Source organism: Ruditapes philippinarum, unplaced genomic scaffold (genome assembly GCF_026571515.1).
Source record: "Ruditapes philippinarum isolate M1 unplaced genomic scaffold, ASM2657151v2 ctg6569_1_1_1_1, whole genome shotgun sequence".
In the NCBI taxonomy this organism is placed as follows: Eukaryota; Metazoa; Mollusca; class Bivalvia; order Venerida; family Veneridae; genus Ruditapes; species Ruditapes philippinarum.
Genome location: NW_026854996.1, coordinates 65,059 through 74,824, shown reverse-complemented (window position 1 = coordinate 74,824; position 9,766 = coordinate 65,059).

Sequence of the window (9,766 nt, the reverse complement as noted above, 5' to 3'; positions counted from 1 at the left end):
AAAGAATTTTTTTCATAGAAATAACGTGAATAAACAATGTTTTCATGGGAAATTGGTATGTGACATTGACATTATAAAAATGTATATGATTGTTTTTTGGCAAAATTTGGCAAAATAATCCATTCAAATGAAAGGCTTTCAGCTATATAACAACTAAGACAAGTTATGGGAAGTCTAATTATTTAAAATCACTGCAAGATGATATCTGATGGCTGAAGACTAAAGTGGATTTAAATAAATAAAAAAAAACATCAAAATATCTGTTTTTCTCAAATTCTAATATCAATATTAAGAGATGATGTCAAAATTATTTTGTATACCTTTTATGTTTTATTTTTACTTGTCTGTATTTATATGAAATGGTTGGATATTTATGCATTCCAATGCATGTCCTGGGGCCTCTATGGTCCAGTAGTTAAGGTTGTCAACTTCAGTTAATTGCCATTCAGTGCTGTGAGTTTGAACCTCTTCTTTGACTTTCATGTGGAAAAGCTGTCCTGCAAGCTTACAGAATGCCAAGGGGCACCTGAGGGGGTCTTCCTGCAGCTGGAAAGTCACAAATTGACCGTAACATTGTCTGTGTGATCTGAAACCCAACAAACTTTGGACATCATGTATGATTAACCTTTACCTTAAGTAAGGTCACCTTGATATACCTTGAGGTCAATATTACTATTATATTAGGATTACTGTATCTTTATGTTGTTAGTTATGTACTACATGTAATAATTAATAGATATGGCATTACATTGTGTTCATGTGGGATCTTGTTTACTTAAATAGTTCATCTATTTAAAGAATACTTGGGCTGTCATACTTTTACTAAAGGGTTGTCCTACTTTTCCTAAAGAATACTAGGGATGTCCTTTTTAATTTTCCTAAAGCATATTGGGGCTGTCCTCCTTTTTCTTAAGAATACTGGGGCTGTCCTACTTTTCCAAAAGAATATTGGGGCTGTCCTACTTTTCCTAAAGAATACTGGGACTGTCCTACTTTTCCAAAAGAATATTGAGGCTGTCCTACTTTTCCTTAAGACTACTGGGACTGTCCTTCTTTTCAAAAAGAATATTGAGGCTGTCCTACTTTTCCTAAAGAATACTGGGACTGTCCAACTTTTCATAAAGAATACAAGGGCTGTCTTACTTTTCCTAAAGAATACTGTGACTGTCCTACTTTTCCTAAAGAATATTGGGGCTGCCCTACTTTTCCTTAAGAATACTAGGTCTGTCCTACTTTTCCTTAAGAATACTGGGACTGTCCTACTTTTCCAAAAGAATATTGAGGCTGTCCTACTTTTCCTAAAGAATACTGGGACTGTCCTATCTTTTCCGAAAGAATACTGAGGCTGTCCTACTTTTCCTTAAGACTACTGGGACTGTCCTTCTTTTCAAAAAGAATATTGAGGCTGTCCTACTTTTCCTTAAGAATACTGGGACTGTCCAACTTTTCAAAAAGAATATTGAGGCTGTCCTACTTTTCCTAAAGAATACTGGGACTGTCCAACTTTTCATAAAGAATACAAGGGCAATCTTACTCTTCCTAAAGAATACTGGGACTGTCCTACTTTTCCTAAAGAATATTGGGGCTGCCCTACTTTTCCTTAAGAATACTAGGACTGTCCTACTTTTCCTAAAGAACACTGGGACTGTCCTACTTTTTCTAAAGAATACTGGGGCTATCCTACTTTTCCAAAAGAATTCTAGTACTGTCCTACTTTTTCTAAATACTACTTTTCCTAAAGATAACTGGGGCTGTCCTAATTTTTCTTAAGAATATTTGGCTGTCCTACTATTCCTTAAGAATACTAGGGCTGTTCTACTTTTTCCTAAAGAATACTAGGGCTTTCCTTTTTTCCAAAAGAATACTGGGGCTGTCCTACTTTTAATAAAAGAATGCTGGGGCTGTCCTACTTTTTTAGTAATACTAGGTCTGTCCTACTTTTCCTAGAGAATACTGGGACTGTTCTTCTTTTCCAAAAGAATACTGGGACTGTCCTACTTTTCCAAAAGAATATTGAGGCTGTCCTACTTTTCCTAAAGAATACTGGGACTGTCCTACTTTTCCAAAAGAATATTGAGGCTGTCCTACTTTTCCTTAAGAATACTGGAACTGTCCAACTTTTCAAAAAGAATATTGAGGCTGTCCTACTTTTCCTTAAGAATACTGGGACTGTCCAACTTTTCATAAAGAATACAGGGGCTGTCTTACTTTTCCTAAAGAATACTGGGGCTGTCCTACTTTTAATAAAAGAATGCTGGGACTGTCCTACTTTTTCTAGTAATACAAGGTCTGTCCAACTTTTCCTAAAGAATACTGGGACTGTTCTTCTTTTCCAAAAGAATACTAGGACTGTCCTACATTTCCTTAAGAATACTTGGGCAGTCATACTTTGTTTTCCTAAAGAATACTGGGCCTGTCCTACTTTTCCTAAAGAATACTGGGGCTGTCCTACTTTTCCTAAAGAATACTAGGGTTGCCCTACTTTTCCTAAAGAATACTAAGGTTGCCCTACTTTTCCTAAAGAATACTCAGGTTGCCCTACTTTTCGTAAAGAACACTAGGGTTGCCCTACTTTTCCTAAAGAGCACTTAGGTTGCCCTACTTTTCCTAAAGAATACTAGGGTTGCCCTACTTTTCCTAAAGAACACTAAGGTTGCCCTACTTTTCCTAAAGAATACTAGGGTTGCCCTACTTTTCCTTGAGAATACTAAGGTTGCCCTACTTTTCCTAAAGAACACTTATGTTGCCCTACTTTTCCATATGAACACTTAGGTTGCCCTACTTTTCCTAAAGAATACTAAGGTTGCCCTTCTTTTCCTAAAGAATACTTGGGTTACCCTACTTTTCCTAAAGAATACTAGGGTTGTCCTACTTTTCCTAAAGAATACTAAGGTTGCCCTATTTTCCTAAAGAATACTAAGGTTGTCCTACTTTTCCTAAAGAACACTAAGGTTGTCCTACTTTACCTAAAGAATACTAGGGTTACCCTTCTTTTCCTAAAGAATACTAGGGTTACCCTTCTTTTCCTAAAGAATACTAAGGTTGCCCTTCTTTTCCTAAAGAAAACTAAGGTTGCCCTCCTTTTCTTTGCATTTGTATCAATGTTGCATATTGTTAAGGATTGTGTGCAACTTCATTGATGAGAAATAAGTTTGGCTGTAAAAGTAAAATAAGATATGTATACATTGTATATTTTTGTTGGGAATATAAATAAGTGTTGTGCAATATTAAATATGTGAGAGGTAGACTAAATTACCAATGTTTGCAAGTATGAAATATAGAACTTGTTCTGAATGTGAATGGTTGGGATATATGTAATATAATGTCATTTCTGTCTTTTGTTGTGTATAAAATTATGTGCTAACTAAAAATATGTGAAATAAATGATCAAATTGCTATATTTAGTTGATACATGAAACAGTAATTTTTTACATGTAGAAAATAATTTGTGCATACATGTACTATAGAAGGAGCTTATGAAGTGTGTAGTTACAATGTTAACATCACCTCACCTATGTGACAAAAATTGTATTGATAGGGGCAAATGAAAACATTACTTTCTTACATATTAGACTAAATTTTCTAGTGTTTGCATGGATACTTGAAAATGTCTAATAACATACCTGATGTAAGGAGATTCAGGTGCTTTACATAATTTCAATCCGCCTTTAGCAGAAAGTTTTTTAGTAGGATGATGTAAATCAGCAGTAATGAAATAAAGTTTTTAATTCATACTGTACTACAAGAATGAAGTGTCAAATAAAATTATAAAATTATTACTTCTTTTAATAATTTTAATAAGGTAAATATCTAGTATTTATGACCTTTATAGTGGTGATGTGTCTTAAAACCCAACCAAAACATCTCTGTGGTTGACTATCTATATTGACTATAGTAAGTTGAAGTTCAATGTTACTCCAAGACTGAAAAAAGACTGTAGCTCATGAACAAGTCTGTGGCATTCTCAGGGCTGTATAAAAAACTGTACACAAATACATGTTAATGTATTTGAAATGGCAGTTATCTTTATACATTGTTTTATTTTATTTTTATATTATGTCATTGTAGAAGGTGAAGATGAAAAAGATGAAGAAGAAGATTCAGGAAAGAAAGAAGAATTATGACAGAAGAGAACATTTAGACCACAGTTTATGATTAATTTGATATTTTTATGTAAAATTATTGTGTTTCCGTTAAATTTATGCATTTTTTGTGCTCTTGTTAGTCACCACAATTGCCTTCCAAAGTCAGGATCATTTCATCAGATCAATACTTTGCAGTTTAGTGTTCAAGTTTTTCTATTTCACCCCTATGAAGACACCTGATAAAATATTTTTGGTTGACAGTTTTTAAGTGTTGTTTAAATGTGGTACTGTAGATCTAGTTTCATTAAATTAAGATTTAATTTAAACAAATTTTAAAAAATTGATGTAATCTTTATATTTTATGATGATTTTGGCCACAATCATTACTAAGATAATATTTAAGGTACTTTTATTCCTTTCACCTTGTCATATATTGTATATACAAAAACATAATTGATATCATAAAAGAAAGGGAAAAAAATGATGATGTATGTCATTAAAGAAGAAAGTATGGAGTAGTTTTCCAATTCTTATGGAATGAAATTAAAAAAAAGTTTGTAAATATAATATATATATATATATATACCTTTGTGAAATCCACCTATATAGAATTGGTTGTCAAACAATAAACACAGCCAGTTATGTTTTTATTTCATCAAATCATTAGTAGCTCCTTGTAAGTGAATGTATTTATCAAGAAAAGTGAAGTATACAAGTTTTGACGACAGATTTAACATGGTATGTCAGGGTCAATTGTGCATGATTGTGTGATCTTAAAAGATACATCAATGTGACTGTTATGCTATGTTATATTAAGTTATGTTATGTTGTGAAAGCAACATGTCTCCTGATCTTTATTTTGAAAAATAAAGAAAATATTTTAAATATTGACAAGTATTCAAAGAAATAAAAGCTTTATCATCATGCTGACCAGGCTCTATACTGGTGGCAAAGGCTAATTACTTTCAGTTCCAGTAGATAAGGGGTTAAACTCTAAATACTCTATGTATTATTTTTTTAACCAGGTTTTCAACGAAAACCGGGTTATTGTAATGCTGAAGTCTGCGGGCCGGCGGGCCGGCGTCAACTTTTGGTTTCCGCTCAATAACTCGAGTTTGCTTTGGCCTATTGACACCAAACTTGGTGTATGGATAGCTTATATCAAGAGGCAGCTTGGGATTGCTATCCAGGTGTCTGTGATTAAGGTCACGGTCACTGTTATTATGCCCCCATTTCGAAGAAAAGGGGGTATATTGCTTTGCACTTGTCGGTCCGTCGGTCTGTCGGTCCGTCGGTCCGTAGACCAAATGGTTTCCGAGTGATAACTAAAGAACCCTTAGGCCTAGGAACTTCAAACTTGGTATGGTGATTGGTCATGACCAGTAGATGACCCCTATTGATTTTGGGGTCAAGGGGTCAAAGGTCAAGGTCACATTGACCTTGAAAGCAAAAACGGTTTCCGATCAATAACTAAAGAACCTTAAGGCCTAGGAACTTCAAACTTGGTATGGTGATTGGTCATGATCAGTAGATGACCCCTATTGATTTTGGGGTCAAGGGGTCAAAGGTCAAGGTCACATTGACCTTGTAGGTAAAAACGGTTTCCGATCAATAACTAAAGAACCTTAAGGCCTAGGAACTTCAAACTTGGTATGGTGATTAGTCATGATCAGTAAATGACCCCTATTGATTTTGGGGTCAAGGGGTCAAAGGTCAAGGTCACATTGACCTTGTAGGTAAAAACGGTTTCTGATCAATAACAAAAGAACCCTTAGGCCTAGGAACTTCAAACTTGGTATGGTGATTGGTCATGATCAGTAGATGACCCCTATTGATTTTGGGGTCAAAGGTCAAGGTCACATTGACCTTGTAAGTAAAAACGGTTTCTGATCAATAACAAAAGAACCCTTAGGCCTAGGAACTTCAAACTTGGTATGGTGATTGGTTATGACCAATCAGATGACCCCTATTGATTTTGGCATTAAGGGTTCAAAGGTCAAGGTCACATTGACCTTGTAGGTAAAAACCTTTTCCGATCAATAATGAAAGAACCCTTAGGCCTAGGGACTTCAAACTTGAGATGGTGATTGGTCATGATCAGTAGATGACCCCTATTGATTTTGGGGTCAAGGGGTCAAAGGTCAAGGTCACATTGACCTCTTAGGTAAAAACGGTTTCCGATCAATAACTAAAGAACCCTTAGGCCTAGGAACTTCAAACTTGGTATGGTGATTGGTCATGACCAGCAGATGACCCCTATTGATTTTGGGGTTAAGGGGTTAAAGGGCAAGGTCACATTGACCTTGTAGGTAAAAATGCTTTCCGATCAATAACTTAAGAACCCTTATGCCTAGGAACTTCAAACTTGGTATGGTGATTGGTCATGACCAGCAGATGACCCCTATTGAGTTTTAGGTGAAGGGGTCAAAGGTCAAGGTCACATTGACCTTGTAAGTAAAAACGGTTTCTGATCAATAACTCAAGAACGCTTAGGCCTAGGAACTTCAAACTTGGTATGGTGATTTGTCATGACCAGCAGATTACTCCTATTGATTTTGGGATCAAGGGGTCAAAGGTCAAGGTCACAATGACCTTGTAAGTAAAAACGGTTTCTGATCAATAACTAAAGAACGCTTCGGCCTAGGAACTTCAAACTTGGCATGGTGATTGGTCATGACCAGCAGATGACCCCTATTGATTTTGGGGTCAAAGGTCAAGGTCACATTGACCTTGTATGTTAAAACGGTTTCCGATCAATAATAAGAGAACCCTTAGGCCTAGGAACTTCAAACTTGGCATGGTGATTGGTCATGACCAGCAGATGACCCCTATTGATTTTGGGGTCAAGGGGTCAAAGGTCAAGGTCACATTGACCTTGTAGGTAAAAACGGTTTCTGATCAATTTACTAAAAACGCCTAGGCCTAGGAACTTCAAACTTTGTATGATGATTGGTCGTGACCAGCAGATGACCCCTATTGAGTTTTGGGTCAAGGGGTCAAAGGTCAAGGTCATGACCAGTAGATACTTTATAACCCTTATTAATTGTTTGATCACTGGGTCAGAAGTCATGCATAATAACCTTATCACATGACTAATTGGCTGCTGATAGGGGGCATACATGTTTTACAAACATATCTTGTTAAAAATAGAAATTCAGTTTCTGCTAAATAACTTGAGTTTGCTTTTGCCTTTTGACACCAAACTTGATGAATGGGTAGTTTATATAAAGAGGCAGCTTGGGATTGCTACCCAAGTGTCTGTGATCAAGGTTAATGTATTTAGTTTTCATGTTATAACTTGAGTTTGCTTTGACCTTTTGACAATAAACTTGCTGAGTGGCAGCTTTGGATTGCTACTTAGATATCTAGGAGCAAGTTCAAGGTCATTTGCTTACAATAGAATTTTCAGCTTCTACTCAATAACTTCAGTGTACTTTGACCTATTGATTGCTGTCACATCAAAATTTGGTTGTTGAAAACCTGGTATTCGTCGCATTGCGGCGCTTCTTGTCTTAAGTTTTTTTTTTAAATTCAATATTGTATTGGAGGTTTGCAGCTTTATTAACATGTTGTAGACATTTTGGGTTGAATGTTTTGTTTTAAGCGATGGGTTGAGTTAAATTTTGGTTTAAATTTTGTGTTTAACATGTAGTTAATTTTCATTCCTACCATGACATTTAAGTTATCATCTGTTATTGTTTTTTCTATCAATAACATACCAGGATTAGTCAGTGAGGTATAATCTATATCTTAGGCTCACTGCAGAAATTTACTGTTTTTCACCTGGTTGCATGAGTTATTTGAGAGAGTTTGTTTGTTTTGGTAATAGTTAAGATCAAGTATATCTAATTTCAAAGTTAAAGTCAGGCTTAGTGTGTAAAGTTGCTTCATTTGAAACACTCTGCCCCAACTGCTATGTCTTCAGATCCTGCCAGAAACTTGGATTCTTTCATATGAGGAAGTTATCCAGCAAGTTAACTGAGTGACAGTGATTCTACTAAGGTGCCTGGTTGTGCCTGAAATAATGCATTAAAAGCTACCTGTACAGGTGTTCCTGCACTAGTAAAACTGGAAATCTATCAACCCACTTTTACAGCGTTGGATGTCACCCAAAACACCAACAAAAATAATGGATATAATGATGAAAACTGAAAGCAGAATTTTTCATGTCTGAATTTTTTTTTCATTTCAAGGAAATAGAAAAGAAAAAAGGGTATCATCTCATTATGACAAGACCTAGTATCATCCTTATATTGTGTTCATTTATGTTGTTAAAGTATTTATGCTAGATGTATTATTATAGTCTAAATTTTAGCCCTAATTTGCCTTATGTCAGCCTTTTACTGCTTTGAATTTTCATATGAAAAACTTAAAATTTGATAATCTTATATGTCAAGTTTCATGAATACATGTATTAAAGAACCCTTTTGATATATAACTTGTTAGGGTATTATAAAGTACTACATTGAATTTGGAGTTACATTAATGATACTATTTAAACGAATGTCAGTGGTTCTACTCATGGTACAAGTTTTGAAAAAATGTTCACACCACCAGTAAATGGCTGGAAAGTTGCCATATGACCTATAAGGTGTTGGTGGGACATAAAACCCCACAGAAAAACCCAACAAAACATTAATATATTGTATTCAAAATTATGATGTTATGAATCTATCAAAGTACATTGTATAGCAGAATTTATTGGCTTTGTGCTTAATTCAAGCCAAAAACTAGTCAGTCATCAATTGTCATGGATATGTGTGCATGTAATGAGCATCCTTCACTAAAACTAAATATAGACACAATTGTTGTACAGCACTAGTAAAGACTTCTGCAAACTTTATAAAAGCTTGTAAACCTTGTTTCCATCTTTGTACTTTTTTTGTTTGATGTGGCTGAGTGGTTAAAGTAGCTGTGTTCTAATCATTTTGCCTTCACCACTTTGGGTTTGAATCTTTGAATTCTTTTATGTAAGGAATTTATTCAGCTAGCTTATTGAATGTTGGTATTCTACTTAGATGGACGCTAGTGCCCGAAATTATGCTAGAAGAAGCACCTGAGGTGGTCGTCCTTCAGTAAATGTGGAAGGTGACTTAATTACCTTAACAGTGACAGTGTAATTTAATAGCAAACAAAAACAATGCGATTTATTGGTAAGGAGGTCAAAGCCTGTAACTATTTTGTTTATTGTTTTGTAATATAATGTATGGAAAAAGGCCTATGAAGGTAGATCATTGGACCACAGAATGGGGCATTGAAATATATATTGTAAAAATGTGGAAATAAATGATTAAACAATTAAAATATATTTATATTTACCTGTAACCTCTGTTGTTAAATACATGACTTCACAAATGTTACTTGAGACTGGGAACCAGTACACATGTATGCTAAATGAATTCAACTACACTTCAGCCTCATTAAAACGCTCATGTTGGGGTCCAATGTCTCAACACCGCGTTCTAACGAGGCTCTCATTAGAACGCTCATTGTATCAATGTTATATTATGATATTTAATATTTTATGATATGAATAAATTTACATTTATGTGACTCTGTGTGTTCATTGAAATCGGATGTTTGAGGAAATTTTTATTTTTCTATAATAAACAAATCACCCTATGGCTACACAATGAATGCATAAAGCAGTGGTTTGATTTAAATTTTTTTCGGTATCTATT